At 45.8% G+C, this 19960-nt stretch overlaps 1 protein-coding gene across 6 annotated transcripts in view; it reads right to left on the reverse strand.

The window, feature by feature from the left end:
- Positions 1-11861, reverse strand: part of gatad2ab (GATA zinc finger domain containing 2Ab) — a 115931-nt gene extending 104070 nt beyond the window's left edge. For all 6 annotated transcript variants that reach the window (XM_067968511.1, XM_067968516.1, XM_067968515.1 and 3 more), the window contains exon 1: positions 11443-11861. The gene's annotated coding sequence lies outside the window, so the exon portion shown is untranslated. The remainder of the gene's footprint in view (positions 1-11442) is intronic.
- Positions 11862-19960: the final 8099 nt, after the last annotated feature.

The raw sequence follows: 19960 nt of genomic DNA on the forward strand, positions 1-19960 counted from the left end.
CCTACACCTGTAATTGATCCTTCAGTCATAACCTCACACATATTCAACCCAAAATAATCCTGGCATCAGATGTAGCAGAATGCTACACGTTCATGTCATTTCCTACATCACAAGAGTGACTATGCTTCTAAAGTACTTCATTGGCTGTAAAGCGCTTTGGGATATCCTGAGGTCATGAAAGGCACTGTATAAATGCAACTTTTTCTTTCTTTCTTACACCCACTAGAGGCTGCATGTTGACACATGGGCATTACTGCATCTCACCTTGACACTTCTATTCCAGTTGTGACAGAAGGCAGCCTGTGACAGACAGAACACGCAAAAACTTTCACCCACTAAACCCCTTTGATGGGGAAACCCTGGGAAGCCAGGACATAGAGGGTCTCTGAGATGGGGAATAGAACTGGCACCAGCTCAGGGGTCATGATAACCTCCTGCTGCTCTTCCTCATCATCAACTTAATAGCAGGAAAGATTGTTAGCATGTCACTTTTTCGACTGAAAGCCATACTTGAAGGCTGCTCAGAAGGACCACTATCGTAACCTGCCATCCTCTTTCTCTCCATGTTCCAAAAGAAGAAGAGCCTTCCAGCCTGCAGGTTCAGGCATGACGGCACTTTACAGTCACTCACACTCTCTCTCACCAGCACCAGCTCAGATATATTTTGTGACCCACAGGGGAGTGTGCTGGGTAACACATGTCCGCTCTCAGTTAAATAGTGTGGGAGATCTTTAGTGCTGAGCGCCTGCTTTTGTAAGGGGGATGCTTTCTGACCACCAACTGTTGAAGCCATCATAGGGGGAATTGTGCCAAGCAGTACGCTGCGAATGATGGCTCAAGGTGGAGGAATCCACTCATCGCAGGTGTAGCCTTACATGACGGTTTTGCAACACTGCAGCCTAGCATGGAGCATGTGGCAACTCCAAGGATATCTACAACATGCCAGAGGCTCCAGGAGTAGTTATGTTTCTTCCATGGATGCAGAGACCGCTGTCACTGAGGCCTGGGATTCCAGCGTGGAACCAAATACCTCCTTCCAGCATCAATTGGTGTGAAGATGGGTTGGGGAGATCCACAAGGCATGGCTTCACAGAACTCAGTGGTGCCATTAGGATTGCTATCATACCATCCAATGGCCGTGCTGAGGCCGGGCCCAGTAACAGAGTCACAGGCAATGGCGCAACGCTCACTCAATGCACGCACCATGTGGCAGAAAGCCCACTGGGCCAGGCTGCCTACATGGTACTGGAAAAGGCACAGCCTGCAGCACATTCATCTCAGGATTCAGCTATCAGGAGGCCAGCCATCTCGATCCCAAGAGACTCTTCTGCGCACAAAACAGCCAGCCACATCGCATACCCCTGCCAAAGTGGAAGCACCGAGAAGGAGCACAAGGCTAGAGCTAAGAGCATATTCATCAAATACTGACACACACACATCATGATCGGATAATAAAAATCAGGCTGTACTGGAACTGTGCAGAGTACTTCTTGCAAAAGTCTGCAAGCATGATTCATTAGGCGGCAGGACCGCGATATGTGAGAGATGCCTCAAATTGTTATAAGGTACTGCAGGTGGAAAGCTATTTGCGGAGGGCAATGGGAAGATGTAGACAGGACTGTTAATCCAGTGATTCGGCTGCTAATTAAGAGAAATCCTCAGTGAAGTACTGGTGGGTGAACAATGTCTACGGTGCAGCCTAATCTGCCTGCCATCCTTTCATTGCTCATCCTTCTCCCTCTTCCAATGTGATGATGATATTGGGGGATTCCCATGGGGGAAACCTATTGTGGCACTATTGCAGCTGTCAGGACAAAGGCTGTATCATAACAATTACCTCAAAGGCCCCTGAAATGCCAATTCACAGCAGCAAAACCTCTAAGAAAAATAGAAATGGCCTGAAAATTGTACAATGAACCAACATTCAGATCTTTTTGGGATACAAACCCAGCATGTAAATCAATCCCATTTCCTGCCTGGCGACACCCACTTCACACCCGAAAATTTGGCTTTACCAATTGGAAAATACACTTCACGTCTATACCACATTTATCCTGAAAATCCATCTTAAACCTCTTCTGCACACAAAACTCCTTGAAGCTGCACTGTTTGACGATTTGTCCAACTAGCCTCAACCATGTAGATATTGTGGTCCCATCTGAAAGCTCACTTCACGTGCCAACAAGGTATTGGCAAACTTGTCATTCTACACTCTGCCAGCCCCATTCAGTGTAAATGACCAAGTGTTCAGCAAAATGTAGTACTAAGAATCTGCTGTTGGGCTATGACCACCTGCCCATCAAAATATATACAGGAAATCAATCTCACAGTTTGCACCTTGGGCCTCCTTACTTTATATGGTGAGGACCAACACACCTAACAGACCATCATCCAATGGCAAATGTAGAAGGAAATGCAGGAAAAGAGGTCACTCTCCCAAAACCTGAACTAAGACCTGGTAACATTTAGAAAAGTCCCAGGCAGGGTCAGTTGGAGGACCAGCCCATTCCAAGCGAATTTGTTATATATAACTTGTATAGGGGGAAAAACACTAAATAAATTTACAAGAATGACGCCATACCTAGTTGACGGGAAAGGGAAATCGGCACAGGTTTCCACACCCTTTCTGTCCCAGGGCAACCGGCCATTGATCAGCCAGCCTCTGGAGATTATATATATATATAGATGCATTTAAGGGGAAACTAGAGAAGTACGTGAGGGAGAAAGGAATAGAAGGTTATGCTGATAGGGTTAGATGAAGTAGGGGTGGGAGGCTCATGTGGAGTATAGCCCAATGGCTTGTTTCTATGCTGTACATTCTATAATTCTATGTAAACATTTTACTTTCCAAGCCCCAAAGTTGGTCTTGTAGCAAACGTGACTATCTGCTACAGCCATGAACTGCCACACTGGCAAGGTTTGTGATATTAGGTTCAAAGCGCTGGCGATCTCAACTGAAGCATTGGTCTCAGAAGAGATGGGAGACAGAAAAGCAGACATTGAACCCACTCCTAGTCCTTAGCCAGCATCCCACTACGTCCCGAGTCGAGAGCGGCTAACTCAGAATATACCAGAGCTCCGATCTCAACCTTTCCTGGTGCCAAATCCATTTATAAAGCAGCTTTACTCATTCTTAACCTAGCAAATGAGGTACAGGGAGCACTCACTTTATAAAGCAAGTACAACAAGGTCAAGCTGGGACTCGGGTTTAATAAGAGTACAACGTTCTGTGCAATGAGGTCACTGATCAGCAAATGGATTTTAATAACGTCCTAAATCTAACAACGGCTGCTGCCTGCTCTTAAATTATACTTGAGGATTTTCTGCTCTTGCGTATGGAGAAGGGGGGGGAATTGCGTTAAACTTTATTTTCTGTGCATTCCCCGCCCCCACTTACTGGAGTCCTCCAGTGGAGAGGCTGGCTGATCAATGGCCGGTTGCCCTGGGACAGAAAGGGTGTGGAAACCTGTGCCGATTTCCCTTTCCCGTCAACTAGGTATTGCGTCACCACAAAAACTGGCAGCCTGCCATCTGGGGAGAGCCTGACTGGCTCAGGAAGGCTGAACTGAGAAGAGGGTCTGTGGAGCAGCACAAGTATCGCTGCTTTCTCACTGGACTCAAAATAAATTCCAAATCTGGCGAAACATTAGCCTGTCTTTTCTCTTTACAGGTGCTGATGGACCAGCTGTCTATTCCCCAGCAACTTTTTTTTGTGTCACTAAGCTACCTTGGAAATTAGATTTCGGAAGCGGGTCACAACCATCGTGAAACTAACCTCCAAGTCAAGTGAGCACAGATTTACCAGCCAAGGGCTGGAATTTCCCTTCTGATTGAACAGCCTGGAGCAAAGGAAAGAAAGTAAGGAACGTAGATAGGTCAGTCACATCAGCAAAGTTGAGACTGCCCAGGCAGCCATTTTAGTTCCCTCAAGGGATGAAGCTTTAATGAATGATGGTGCACTCGGGTATGATGGATGACGTACACTCAGCACTAGGCACACTCCCTGCGGAGAGATTCCACTGACTGTAGTTCTCGAGTTTTACCTTGAGCTAAAGGAATAACCCAAATTAACTCGCAGGCTCACATTTTAACAGCACAACTGCAAACAAGTCTGTCTTTTTACCTCCCCTCCTTTGCCAATCAACAAAACACCTGCATTTATAAAGCAACTTTTACATCCCTAGCACGTCCCGAAGCTCTTCACAATCAACAAATTACTTTTGAAACACAAACCATACAAACAATAAATGAGTTAAATGACCAGTTAATCTGTTTTAGGTGGTGCTGGTTGAGGAGGGACTGTTGACTGGGATACCCGAAGGACTCCCCACTCCACTTCAAATAACAACTTTATGTACATCTGAACAGGCAGACCGGGGCCTCGGTTTAACATCTCATCTGAAAGTCAGATACCTCCAACAATGCAGCACTCCCTCAGCACTGCACTGAGGTGCCAGCCTAGATCATATGTTCAATCTGGAGTGGGGTTTAAGCCTTCTGACTCAGAGGCAAGCCTGCTACCTCCCAGCCATTGTTTACATTTTTAATTTCAGGGGCAGAATCTTTTTTCTTTCCAGCTCACTCACAAACCCTGGATTAATCCAGATCTTGGTCATCAGCCATCTCAAACAGCTGCTACAGAGCCATCCCGTAAAGTATGTACGTTGTTGGGAGAGGGGATTTGAGAATGCGTCCTGAAGCTTACAGAAGTGGGGGGGGCTTACTAAGTGCAGTTATAATTGTTTCAGTCCTCCAGCCGTGATTTAATTTGCTTGCGTTAATCCGTTTAGAATCCGTTTTTAAATTAAATGTTGCTCAACCCCAAAGCCGCTGAAATCCTTAGACATGTCTAAGTCACCTCCAGACTCGACTACTCTGACCTCTTACCCTCCATAAACTCCAACTTGCCTAAAACTCTGCTGCACAGATTCTGCCCTGTACGGAGTCCCACCACCCCTGATCTTGCTGACCGATACCATCTCCTCATCCTCCAAGCATTCATTTCATAAGCGTCACCGTCATCTATAAACGCCTCCAGACTTCCATCCACCACATTTCTGCAAACTCATCCAGCCCGACATTCCTTCCCAAATGTTTTCATCCTTTAACCCTGCCCTTCTGTGCATTCCCCCCAACTCCCTGCACCCCATCATTGCTGGCAGAACTTTCAGATACATTGCTCTTACATCTTGGAACTCCCTCCCTAAACTTCTCCAGCTTTAAAAACCTCAAGACCCATCTCTTTGACCAGGCTTTCAATCACTCCCATCTAATCTCACCGTACCTGGCTCAACATGCAATTCTATTTGTGAAGCACCTCGGGACACATCTTTACATTAAAAGCTACATAAATGCAAGTTGCCATATTTGAGGTCCAAATTAATTATACTCCCGATAATTCAAAGTCACTTTTTAAACTTAAGTTGAATTAACAATAACGTGCATTTATATAGTGCTCTTAACATAGAAAAAAACATCCTAAGGTGCTTCACTGAGGCACAAACAGACAAAAATGGATGCTGAGATGAAGGCGATATTAGGAGGGGTGACCAAAAGTTTGATCAAAAAGGTAGGTTCTAAGGAGGGTCTTAAAGGAGAAGAGGGAGGTGGAGAGGCACAGTTGTTTAGGGAGGGAGTGTGGGGTCTAGACGGATGAAGGCATGGCCACCAATGCTGAGCTGAAAGTGTGGGGGGGGCAGGGGGTCACAAGAGGCCAGGTTGGACGAATGGAGAGTTCAGGGGATGGAATTTGTACGGCTGGAGCAGGTTACAGATAAGGAGGGACGACACCATGAAGAGGTTTCAATACGAGGATGACAATTTTAAATTTAAGGCATTAGGGGACCGGGAGCCATTGTTGGCAAGCACAGTGGTGACAGGATACAGGCAGCAGAGTTTTCGGTGAACTGAAGTTTCTGGAGGGCGGAGACTGGGAGGCCAGCCAGGAGAGCATTGGAAGAGTCAAATCTGGAGGTGACAAAGATATGGTTGAGGGTTTCAGCGACAATGGGCTGAGGCAGGTGGCTGTGGACAGTCTTTGTGATGGAGAGTACACGAGGTCGGAAGCTCAGCTTGGGGTAGAATAGAACACCCAGATTGCGAATAGTCTGGTCCAGCCTGAGACAATGGCCAGGGAGGGGGATGGGATCAGTGGCCAATTGTTTGAACTCAGCACGATAAACACAGCAAATTCGGAATTTAGATGCTTAAAAAAAAGATAATTTGAACTAGGGACATTTGAATTAAGAGAAGTAGACTTCAGCGTGTGGGCTGTAAGAAGGAAAGAGTTTATGAAGTTTGGGAAGGAGTTTGGAAAAGGGAATGCTTTAAAAAAAAAACTGATTTTGAGTGTTGGCTTTACGGAAGGTACCATCAAGTGAGCAAGCCCTGGGTGACTATCCTCCGCTAATCAATACCAGCCTCATAGGCAGTGGTTGGGGGTCAGGGGGTGAAAGAGAGGTGGTCCAATGAGCAATTTTGTTTGATAATCTTTCCTGTGAAGCACCTTGGAATGTTTTAGTACATTAAAGGGATTATAAAAATGCAAGTTGTTATTGTAATTTGCTGCCCCAATGCTGAGCCTCGCTGGGGCACAATTCCACAGGCACCCGTCACCCTTCTGTACCTTGCTCAAGTAGCCATTCCTCACCCAAGAGCTTTGACGGTGTGACTGGGCTATTTGATGAGAGCAGAGGCTGATTCTATCACTCTGTCTCTCACACACACACAACTGAATAGTAAATCAGGAGTAGGAAACTTGGCAGATTGCCCCCTCCCTAACCTAGTCAGATCAGCTAACAACGCAGGCCAGGGAAGACCAAACCTAGGATCTTATCCAGCCAACTTTCTAACGAACATGACTATCACCTGCAAGCTCCGAGCACTCTGTAAACAAGGTGCCTGACAGAGGAAAAATGAGCCAAACCTACCCCAATAACCAACCTGCCTTTTCCCCACTATTCTCCCATTTTCAAATTGGAACAGGCTTCAATAACTCCAGCCTCGGGATGGTCCCACTCTTTGGCCGATTCAGGCACCTGCCAGTACAAAAACGAAACAGACACGGGCACACCGAGTTAATAAAAGCCAAACCACAAGCACTTCCTTCTTCACTGTCGTCTCATCCTATCAAAGAATACAACCAAGAACGCCTCCGATGGCTCACTTGGTAAAAGCTGTGAAGTGGTACTGACCCATACAGACCAGAAGTTTATTTCCTGGTCTGTTTCACGTTTGCTGATTTTACCCAGAGCAGCAATTGCAACGCTAGAACTGGCTTCAGTTCTTCTGGGATGGGAGGAGGGGGGTATCCGGCTAGAGCACCCGCTCACGACTGCTGTTCACTAACCAACGTCTGGAAAGTGCACACAATGGCGAGGCCAGTATTGGGCTCGGCTGTGATACCTTTCACAGTGGAAAAGCCAGCGCGGGATCAGAGGTGTCTGGTACCCCTGTAAGTGCATCCCAGTACAATGCCTTCAGGATAGGAATTGGGGGGAGAGCAGGGGAAGAGAGAAAATATTAGGGATAAAAGTGGAACATACCTATACAATGTCCATACATACACGTGTGAGGAAAAGATACAGGAAAGCTGAAGTATAGGACGGCAGCATGAAAGGGGCTCCAAGCAGAAAAGACAAGACCAGCCCCACTCACTGATAACAGGCCACCATCACTGTTTTCAACTGCTGACCAGGTTCAACACTGTACCTAGTCTTCAAGGGAGTCTAATGATCAGAATGACCACAGGGTGCGAACACAGATGCTGAGGCACTTAGTTATGAACCTCAGCTCTTGCCAACTTGGAAATCGGGGAATCCGCCATCACTATGAGCCGCTGGTTTTATCTGAAGTCACCTATGCTCACACTCACAGTGGAGGAACAAACACCCCTGCTGGTTACAGGCCCAATCGTGCACCGACATCAGGCTTCACAATGCAGATCACAAATAGGTTCCAGTGTCGCATCACAGACGTATCAACACTGTGATGATATTGCCACCGCAATACAAAACACAGTTAGATGGACAGATTATTGCGCAGACCAGAGGGGCACTGCACAGTGGAGCCCCTACCCGATTCAGTACAGTACATTCCAATGTAAACAGGGATCAGCCAGCTCAATATCCCAGTGATCAAACTTGGGACCTATCTGGTCAGTATGGTTCAGTACTACATGATGGATCACATTTACTATATCAGGGAGCAACACATGATTTGACAACTTCACTCAAAACCTCCCCACCGAATACACTGTTTGAATATAAATGTTATTTTGCAGAAAGGTATGGACTGGGCGGCAGCAGAAATTAGCAGTTCAATTGAAAAGATTTTAATGATGGGTTCTGGATACAGCACCAAGTCTTAGCATAAACAGGATAATTCCACAAGCTCACACCTGCTTTAATGCTAACCTAAAACATAAAGTGCACTGATTTGGTGAATACAGTAAACAAGAGTTAAGTGGAGGAAGAACAGCTGCTGGGGTAGTTTCTAAAATCAAAAAGACCCATTTGCCTTTTCGAGGCCGCTTTGAGAGTCTGACGAGGGCAGCCTGGACCTGCTGCAACGTCACGGAAATGCAGCAATGCAGAGAGACCCACCACATAAGGACATAAGGTGGGCTACTGAATTAGTGCCCGTGCTAGCTAGCATTTTCTTCTGGCTGTGGGTGCACTGAGCGCTCACTCATTCAGGGCAGCAACACGGTCTTCACTTGCTCAGCTGTACAGAATTACATAGAATTTACAGTATAGAAACAGGCCATTTGTCCCAACGGGTCTATGCCGGTGTTTATGCTCCACACGAGCCTCCTCCCATCCCTCTTCATCTCACCCTATCAGCATATCCTTCTATTCCTTTCTCCCTCATGTACTTATCTAGCTTCCCCTTAAATGCATCTATGCTATTCACCTCAACCACTTCTTGTGGTATCGAGTTCCACATTCTCACCACTCCATGGGTAAAGAAGTTTCTCCTGAATTCTTTATTGGATTTATTAGTGACTACCTTGCATTTATGGCCCCTAGTTTAGGACTCCCTAACAATCCTTCTGAAGCAAGAAAGAAGTATCTTTGCTGATAGAGTTAGATGAAGTAAGGAGGGAGGAGGCTTGTGTGGAACATAAACACCGGCATAGACCAATTGGGCGAAATGGCCTGTTTCTGTGCTGTAAATTCTATGTAATCTTAATTTCGGGCAACTGCATCTGCAAAGGCCCATTGTCCCCAGGGCTGTAGAATCTGCCCATTAATATGAACGGGGAACATCCCACAGCCCCAACGTTATGACAGAACTGCTTCTACTTGAAGTGACCCTGTATCAAACAGGGGCACAACACAGATGGGACTACATATGCAACAACAGGTCAGATGAACCCCATTGCTGTAAACCTCTCGTCGGGTAAACTGTGGACAGTCTGCAGGCGAGCAAGAACACACACTCATTCTCTGAGCCTCTGCTCGATATAAAATGATCAACCTGGTAGGGCAGCACGACAACCACTTGTAATTTTTTTTAAATGTACAATCCTAGAATTACCGGTGACAATATGATGTGACGGCCATTTCTCAACTATTTTAATTCAGACACTTACCCTTTTTAAGTGGATGAATGCCTCTGCTAAAATAGCAGACAAAGAAACATCATATAATAACTCTACGAACCCATCCACTAACATCACCGCAGTTTCTAGACTACGGATTTGCATTTAGGTAAAAACATAAATCTACCAGTGTTAAATTAAGGACCAGAGCCCCTTGAATCACTGTTTTAAAAAAAAGTATGTATGAGATAGAGAGGCGAGGGAAACCAACCAGCCTATCCATCTAGAAAGACCCTGCAGCCCTTCTCGCCATCCCTCTTCCACACCATTCAAACGTTTCTTCTAAATGACCAGGGGTTTTGTCCCTGCTATGCTGCCTAAGTCGTCCATTTTGGACATCAGTCCTAAATTTGCTTCTCACTACCCCCTTCAGCTACTGTCAATTGTTTAGTTTGCAGTAGTATTCCCGGATTCACTGTCTCGATACCAATTACTGTCTTGTATACCTCGGTATAAAAAGGTTATGGCCAGTTAGGCGAGCAGTTGCTGCTAAAATGTACAAGTCACCCCCCAGATCCAGACGTATAGACTTGACTACACAAGAGTCCCACACCTCTATAAAATACCATAATTATCAATAAAACCCTCGCTTCCTGTCAGCTCACCCCCTTTGCACTCACAACCTTGAATGATGATACCACACCTTTCTGTAATAGAGTGGCAGCGAACAAGATATCACAAAAAAAAACACTGAAATTACCAACAGGAAAGCTCCAAAGACGTAAGCAGATATTAGGGTTGAGAGGGGGTTAGAGGGCTATATAACACTCTCAGGCATCAGGACACCTCGAATGCATTAAAGCCTTGTGATGATGCACCACATCACAGTTAATTTTCATACCGGACAGTTTTGTGATTCTCCATACAGAACACTGCAAACACGCAAGTTGCAAGTCAAGTCTCAAAACACAGAGTCAATGCAGCAATTGTGGAAGTCAATCCCACAGCATCGCCAACAACTAAAGACAGACACTGTTTTTGTAAATATTTTACTGCCTGGCTCCTATTATCTTGAGCCCTGAACAGTGTGTTTAATGCTGATTGCGTTCTGTCCAACACTGTCGTTAGGTCAATAAGTTTTTCCCCCTTCGAGACCAACTGTGCTCTCATTGTTCTCAAGCGAGCTCCCCAGAGCTTCTCAAATCAGAAAGATCAGCATTTTCCCTCTCCATTTACACATTTCTAAACAATTGCAGAGAATCATCCCAAACGTCCAACCTTTTAACAAGACAACCACTCATCACCAAACAATTCCATCAGCTTCCACATCAAAAGTTGTACACATATTTTTGAAAAAAATAACTAAATGACATGAACCAATATCTTTTCCACATGGCTCACAAATCTGAAAACATTTACAATTCTGGATGATTGAATCATTTTAAAATAGTCAAAACTTCATAAAGAAAAACTCCAACTCTCGTAACACTTGACATTGTAAACACGAAGAAAAGTAAAATCACAAAACAAAACAAGTAAAAGTTTGCTGCATTCAATAACATTTTTTTAAAAATGCATCAAAATTTAAAACACCAAAACTTATAGCAACTCTTAAACTCAAGCAACATAAAAGTTTAGTCTTCAAAACGTTTTTCAAACTTATTGCAACTTAAAACTAGAAATTTATTACATTCCCTTCCCACCCATAATAGGAAAGTTGAACTAATTTTGTTGCCTCAAACGCTCCCCACATTCACCCTGTCAGATCGACACTGGTTACCCAGCAAATGCAAGACATTGCTGGAGGGTGGGATTTTGCCCCAGACCTCCCCTTCCCTCAAACTACTTTAAACACAGAACAAGCATTAAACATTCAGCTGGAACCTTATTTCTGATACCTGTTACTTGGCTGTTTTCCTCCCTCCTGTAATTATTATTTGTTTGGGGGGGTTTGGAGGGAGCTCCAGGCCGTTTCGGTGTCTTTTTTGTTTTGTTTATTTTCTTCTTTTTTTAAACCCCCCCCCCCCTACTCCCTTCAGCTTCAGCACCTCATGGAGGCCGGGATCGAAGCGCGCCGGTACGGACTGCCCACGTACTCGACCCCGAGGCTTCAGCAGTGAAGTTAGGCCTCGGGCTTAATAACCGCCATTGTATTTCTTTTTTTTAAAAAAAAAGTTTTTTTTTACTTTATGGGAGTCGATTAAAAAAAATTAAATTTCAGATGGGGGGGGTTGGGGGGGGTAAAGGGGGGGAGATTTTATTTCTTTTCTCCCCAGTTTCCGTTGCTATGAGCGATGACCCGAATCTCCCCCTCTTTCCACCGTAACAATGGTTAAAATGGAGGCCGACTTCCGGGTCTGCCTCAACCTAAGTTTATGTCGCTCGGCCAGAGGCCTGACTGACAGCCCAATTACCCAATCGGCGATGCGTCTGGACCCGGTCTGTCCAATAGCGAATACCAGAGGGCGGGACTTTGGCCCTTTCCCCCCCCCCCCCCCTCGCGTCAAGCCGCTTCGGACTGAGTGTCAGACGTCACCCTAACCTGATGGCATGGCGTGGGCGGTGGCTGATTGACGCCAGCTCTGACCAATCGCAGGGCCGGCCTTCTGGCCGTTAGCCAATCCTCCTGGGATGTGGGCGGGACGTTATTATCAAGTTAGTTTGAATGGCAGAAGGCGGGACGTCCCGGACAGCCCTACAGGTGTGGGGTTTCTTAAAGTGGTAAACAGGGTCCTTTCCCATAATTCACTTTGGGTTGTCATGATGTCTTTAAGTTGGAGTCAAAAGTTGGGTCATTGTTTCTAATCCACACAAGGTCAAAATTAGGGCTCTGACCCATTCAGTTTTTGAACGCGGTGTCCATAAAACTTCTTAAATGTAATTCGGTGTAATTTTTTTTTCAACAGAAGTCCAATTCTTCCTTGGAATCATGAAGTCCATGCTGATGCCACCATCTTGCCATTACATCGCCCATCCGAGAGATAACAAAGCTTAGGAAGTGAAATCTTCTCACAGGATGATTCACCAATAATACATACGAACATACGAATTTAGAGCAGGAGTAGGTCATTCGGCCCCTCGAGCCTGCTCTGCCATTTGATAAGATCATGGCTGATCTGATCGTGACCTCAACCCTACTTTCCTGACTACCTACTAGCTCAATTGCTAAATTTAAATCTGGGATAGATAGCTTTTTGGCAACCAAAGGTATTGAGGGATATGGGCCAAAGGCAGGTATATGGAGCTAGATCACAGATCAGCCATGATCTTATCAAATGGCGGAGCAGGCACGAGGAGCTGAATGGCCAACTCCTGTTCCTATGTTCCTACTATAACCTTTGACTCCCTTGTTAATCAGGAATCTATCTAACTCAGCCTTGAAAGTATTCAATGACCCTGCCTCCATCGCTCTCTGGGGAAGGGAGTTCCACAGACTCATGACCCTCTGAGAGAAAACATTTCTCCTCATCTCCGTATTAAATGGGAGATCCCTTATTTTTAAACTGTGGCCCCTAGTTCTAGTCTCTCCTACAAGGGGACATCCCCTCAGCATCTACCCCTTCAAGTCACCGCAGGATCTTATATGTTTCAATAAGATCACCTCTCATTCTTCTAAACTCCAAAGTATGCAGGCCCAACTTGTCCAACCTTTAATCATAAGATAACCCCCTCATCCCAGGAATCAGTCAAGTGAACCTTCTCTGACCACCTCCAAAGCAATTATGTCCTTTCTTAAATAAGGAGACCAAAACTTGCACACAGTATTCCAGGTGTGGTCTCACCAATGCCCTGGACAACTGTAGCAAAACATCTCTACTTTTATAATCCACAGTGTTCTACAGGATCGTATAATACTTAAACTCTTTCACGTCTCCTACTGTACCTCGGCTTGTCTGCTGCTGAAACCCTCATCAATGCCTTTGTTACCTCTAGACTCGACTATTCCAATGCTCCCCTGGCCGGCCTCCCATCTTGCACCCTCCGTAAACTTGAGCTCATCCAATACTCTGCTGCCCATTTCCTAAGTCATTTCAAGTCCCGTTCACCCATCACCCCTGTGCTTGCTGACCTACACTGGCTACCGGTTCAGGAACACCTCGATTTTAAAATTCTCATCCTTGTTTTCCAATCCCTCCATGGCTTTGCCCCCCCCACCCACCATCTCCCTATCTCTATAACCTCTTCCAGCCCTACAACCCTCTGAGATCTCTGCCCTCCAATTCTGGCCTCTTGTGTATCCCCGATTTTAATCGCTCCACACTTGGCGGCCGTGCCTTCAGCTATCTAGGCCCTAAGCTCTGGAATTCCCTCTCTACCTCTCTCTCCTCCTTTAAGACTCTCCTTAAAACCTACCTCTTTGACCAAGCTTTTGGTCACCTGTCCTAATATCTCATTATGTGGCTCGGTGTCAAATTTTGTTTGATAATCGCTCCTGTGAAGCGCCTTGGGACATTTTACTATGTTTAAGGTGCTGTATAAATGTGAGTTGTTGTTGTTGTGGTGCAATGAGTGTTTGGCTGCCCTCTGATATGAAATTCATAAGATATGGATGAGGAAGAGCATTCAGCTTATCTTAGCTCATCCGTCTCGTAAGAGCCTACAATTTACCCCATCACAGCATCCAACTGCTTCTTCAATGGTTCATGTCCTTTTCTTGCATTTTACATCATCCCTGGATGTTCCCTTTGAAGGGCACAAGTAGAAGAGAGAGAGGCTGCAGCCGGGCACAAGCTAGAAACCAGAATAGGTCACTTGATAAACTTTTCAGTTTCACCATGGGAGTGACAGGGTTCTTCCCAAATAAACTTGCATCAGACACCAAAAAAAAATGAGATCAACAAACCCAACACCATGCCTTTTCTCAATGAAAATGGAAAATGCTGGACATGCACAGCACATCAACCAGAATCTGTAAAGAGATAAAACAAGTTAATGTTTTGGGTGCAGACACTTCACAAGAACCGCATGATACCCTTGTCCAGTTTCCCACTTCCATCCACCTTTTCCTTGGCACCAACCTGTGCAACATCTGTCCATTTACCTCCTTTCACACCACTGTCCAGGACCCCAAACACTCCTTTCATGTGTGTCAGCAATTTGAGTGTACTCCCCCCAGTGTGTGGAGATGCCGGTGATGGACTGGGGTGGACAAATGTAAGGAGTCTTACAACACCAGGTTATAGTCCAACAGCTTTATTTAAAATCACAAGCTTTCGGAGGCTTCCTCCTTCATCACTCACCTGACGAAGGAGGAAGCCTCTGAAAGCTTGTGATTTCAAATAAAGCTGTTGGACTATAACCTGGTGTTGTAAGACTCCTTACATTTGTCCCTCCAGTGTAGCAAAGAAGAGGACTTGCATTTATATAGCGCCTTTCATGACCTCAGGATGTCGGAAAGCACTTTACAGCCAATTAATTACTTTTGAAGTGTCGTCACTTTTATAATGAAAACGCAGCAGCCAATATGCACACAGCAAGGTCCCACAAATAGCAATGTGATATTGACCAGATAATCTGTTTTAGTGATGTTGGTTGAGGGATAAATATTGGCCAGGACACCAGCTCTTCTTCGAATAGTGCCATGGGATCTTTTACATCCACCTGAGAGAGCAGACGGGGCCTCGTTTAACATCTCATCTGAGAGACGGCACCTCCAACAGTGCAGCACTCCCTCGGTACAGCAGTGGATTGTCATTTTGGCAATTTGTGCTCAAGTCTCTGGAGTGGATCTTTATTGTTGCACTGCTCATGCTGCAGTCTCAACAATATGGGGGAGGCATGGGGGCTAATCTCAGATTAGGTGATCACTTTGTTTATCATCTCTGTTCTGTCTACAAGTGTGACTCTGACCTCTCTACAGCTCACCTCTCTAAACCCTCTCCTACACTCTTCCAATTGAGCTCAACACAAACTTCATCTTTCTCCTGAGCACTCTGTCACCTTCTGGTCTGAACATTGACTTCAATAACTTTTGAACTTAGCTATATCCTGCATTTTCCTTGTAGCAGGGGTGCCAGTGACGTGGGATGGGTCTGTTGGTGTTTGGGAGGAGAGGTTTCATGTTGACGTTTTTGATGTAAACTCTTTGTCAGAACACAGTCCAGGTGGGGAAGGGGAGTGCACCCATGTGTTGATCTGTGTTTCCTCTTTTCAGGGCTGGTGGACTCACTGTGTTTCGCCAGAATTTTCTGATTTCACTTCAAGCCTCCTGTATTTGCAGTTTTTTTCCTCTTTCTCCAAATTCTCCATTTTTCCATCTTTTTGTTTATGTGGGCCTCTCACGTCACACATTACATGTTGTTGTTGTATCTTCACGCACAATCTTCCTTGGTGTGAAGTAGTGGAAGGATTCGTATACTGATTAACAGTCTGACAGGATGGCGTTTTCGTTGTTTTCGTATCTTCACACTCTTCCTTTGTAGAACAGTGTGATGTAGTGGGAGGATTCGCGAGGCTGATTAACAGTCTGACGTGAACGCTCCCTCCTCGACCGTAACCATCTTTGCACCAGCCGATAGGGCGGTCAGTCCTGTACGGGGGGAGGGTTTTATGGACACTCACAATCCGCACGATGAGGGAGGGGGCCACCCACACCTACTGGACATGAGTATCCCCGCTGGATATCAATCCAGAATTCAGAGCTCCGGTCTCCACTCACCAGGACAGCTTGGAGCGTGGGTTGGAACACTGCACCTCCTGACTCTGAAGTGGGAATGCTACCAGTGAGCCAAAGGCTCACTCTCAGGACAGTGTTGAGGGAGCTGTACACTGCGTCTGGCTGAGTTGTACCTGACTGGAGAGAACTTGAAACTGATGGTGGGTGCCCGAAATGTCAAGTCTTCCCTTCCCAACATTGATGTGGAGATGCCGGTGATGGACTGGGGTAGACAAATGTAAGGAGTCTTACAACACCAGGTTATAGTCCAACAGCTTTATTTGAAATCACAAGCTTTCAGAGGCTTCCTCCTTCATCAGGTGAGTGTGGGATTCCATAAAGGTACAGCATATATAGTCAGAGAACAATGCCTGGTGATTACAGATAATCTTTCCAACTGCCCGTTATCAAAGCAATCAAAGGAGTTGAATGGTGTTCAGACAGAGAGACATTACATACAAGACTACTGAATACACAAACGGTCTCTCTCTCTCTCTCTCTCTCTCTGTCTTTGTGTTCTGACCGTTTGTGTATTCAGTAGTCTTGTATGTAATGTCTCTCTGTCTGAACACCATTCAACTCCTTTGATTGCTTTGATAACGGGCAGTTGGAAAGATAATCTGTAATCACCAGGCATTGTTCTCTGACTATATATGCTGTACCTTTATGGAATCCCACACTCACCTGACGAAGGAGGAAGCCTCCGAAAGCTTGTGATTTCAAATAAAGCTGTTGGACTATGACCTGGTGTTGTAAGACTCCTTACATTCTTCCCAACATTGACATCCCTCATGGTGAGCACAAAAAAAGAATATTTTTAAAAAATAGCAGCATTATACTTTTTTGGGAAAGGGGCGGGGGGAGATGGGAGAAAACTTTTGATCTAAAGGAGTCGGCCTTCGGCCCATGAAACCTGCTACACCATTTCTGTTAGCCATGACAGCTCTCTCCTTTTAATCCCAATTCCCAGCCAATCTCCACACCCCTTAATACCCTTACACCCTAAGTCTGACTCTGAGGTGGGAACGCCACCACTGAGCCGAAGTCTTTCCACCATCTTAACAATTTGTTCTTTTAGCGTCTTTCCATTGCTTCACTGAAATGACTTTTTAATATCATCTAACAGTTCAATGCATTGACTCCCTCTCTCCTCTCCCGTTTTCTCTACGTATTTTTTCCTACCTTATTAAAGCGCTTGCTTGTCTTTTAGTTTTCAGTTTTGTTAAAGGTTCCACTCCCAAAACGTTAACCTTTCATTTTTGCTCTTTACAGGTGCTGATTCACCTGCTGCATTTCCCATAGTTTTGTTTTTATTTCTTTTTTCCTTTTATTTCTACTCATTTTGTTGTGCACGGACTCCCCGCTAGTCAGCTCATATCAGAGAATCATACAGCACACAAGGAGGCCATTCGACCCATCGTGCCTGTGCTGGCTCTTTGAAAGAGCTATCCGATTAGTCACACTTCCTCGCTCTTTCCCTGTAGCCCTGCAAATTTTTCCTTTTCAAGTATTTATCCAATTCCCTTTTGAAAATCACTATTGAATCTGTTTCCACCGCCCTTTCAGGCAGTGAGTTCCAGGTCGTAACTTGCTGCGTAAAAATTTTTCCCCTTACCTCCCCCTGGGTTTTTTGCCAATTATTTTAAATCTGTGTCCTCTGGTTACAGACCCTTCTGTCACTGGAAACAGTTCCTCCCTACTTCCTCTATCAAAACCCCTCATTATTTTGAAAACCTCTATTAAATCTCCCAATTTCATATTGCTCAGCCTGTCACCATTTGTCTTCGTGCAACATTCTCGATGGTCCGTCGCTCAGCTGCTATTTTACTGGAGTCTGCCTGTTTCTCGTCCCCCCTTTTTAAAGGGTGATTAGCTTCATGGAAATAATACAGAAAACCTTTTCCAACGGCTTCCAAACATAGAAACACGAGCAGGCCATTCAGCCCCTCGAGCCTGTTCCGCCATTCAATTAGATCATGGCTAAACTGTACCTGAACCCAATTTACCCGCCTTTGCTCCATATCCCTTGATACCCTTACCCAACAAAAATCTATCGATCTCAGTGTTGAAAGCTCCAATTGACCTCCAGCATCCTGCAGCCTTTTGGGAAGAGAGAGTTCCAGATTTCTAGTACCACGTGTGTAAAGAAATGCTTCCTGATTTCACTCCTGAACAGCCGAGCTCTCATTTTAAGATTGTGCCCCACCAGAGGAAATAGTTTCTCTCTAGTTACCCAGTTGAATCCTTTTATCATTTTAAACGCACAACACAAAGTCCTATTGCATCACATCATTGTGACAAAAATGACACACAAATGGCTGCCCGATTGCGCTGCAAACACCCGGGTTTTTGTTTCTGCTGCCAGATTTACCGGTCCATTTCCACCCAGTCCCTGGTGGAGAGCAGCACTGGATGGAAGGGACAACAGAGCAGGGGAGGGGGAGTTTGATGCAGAGAGTCACTCCTCCAAATGAAATGTGAAAGTGTCTGCACAATTCCCTAAGGGAAGCAGCTTCAAAATCAACGGCACAGAGGAGGAGAGGCTGGTTATGTCGTGCAAGACAATGTTGCCCTTTCACCTTAGGGACTGGGTTCAAATTGAACCCAGAAACAAAGGACAAAAGGTTTGATTGCTGCAACGCATCAGGTGCTACCTCTGTCAACTTCAGCTCATCCAAAACTCTGCTGTCCATATCCCAACTTGCACCCAGTCCCGTTCACCCATCACCCCCGTGCTCGCTGACCTACATTGGCTCCCAGTCAGGCAACACCTCGATTTTAAAATTCTCAACCTTGTTTACAAATCCCTCCATGGCCTCGCCCCTGCCTAACTCTGTAACCTCCTGCAGCCCGACAACCCTCCGAGATCTCTGCGCTCCTCCAATTCTTGCCTCTTGCGCATCCCCGATTTGCATCGTTCCACCCGTGCCTTCAGCTGCCTAGGCCCGAAGCTCTGGAATTCTCTCCCTGCCTGCCTCTCCTTCTTTAAAACCTACCTCTCTGACCAAGCTTTTGGTCACCTGTCCTAATATCTCATGGTGTGGTTCGGTGTCAAATTTTGTTTGATAATTGTTCCTGTGAAGCGCCTTGGGATGTTTTACTATGTTAAAGGCGCTATATAAATACAAGTAGTTGTTGTAGCACTGAAACATAGGCTAGGTCTCAACTACAATCACCTTTGAGTTGAGTAAGCTGATCTTAACCAGGACGAGTCGGACAACTACAGCCGGACTCAGACCCCTGCCGTGGCCCGGGAGGGGGAGGGAGCGAGAGAGAAACGCCATGCCAAGGCTCCTCTCATCTCACTCTATCCCCCTCACGCACCCTCCTTCAGAAAGTAGGGTGAAGCTTCCATGGTGACTGCTCCCTGTCGTACTGCCAAGCCCATACTGTCTCGGACGATCTCTGGCTGTGCTGAGTTAGCTGATCTCAGCTGGGGAAGCAGTTGGGAGTGACACAATTGGCCTCAGTGCCCCTGCATCCGAGAGGGGTGGGGGGAAAAAATATAGCAGCCAGGGTTCCCACTCCAGGCCTGCTGATCCAGTGATCCCTGCTGGAAAATGGGCATCTGGTGAGAACGGGGACAGGCTCAGACTTGGCTGTGATGCCCCTCATGCTGGAATAGCCACCAACACTCAAGGTTTGCAGACGAGGGAACAACCATTAAATGAGAGATGGGGGAAGAAAACACCGTTCCTGAAACGAGTTCTGTCAGCAGAGACTCCAAACCCCAGAGAAAAACACCACAAGACCATCAAAAG

This window comes from Heptranchias perlo, chromosome 29, assembly GCF_035084215.1.
Source record: "Heptranchias perlo isolate sHepPer1 chromosome 29, sHepPer1.hap1, whole genome shotgun sequence".
In the NCBI taxonomy this organism is placed as follows: domain Eukaryota; kingdom Metazoa; phylum Chordata; class Chondrichthyes; order Hexanchiformes; family Hexanchidae; genus Heptranchias; species Heptranchias perlo.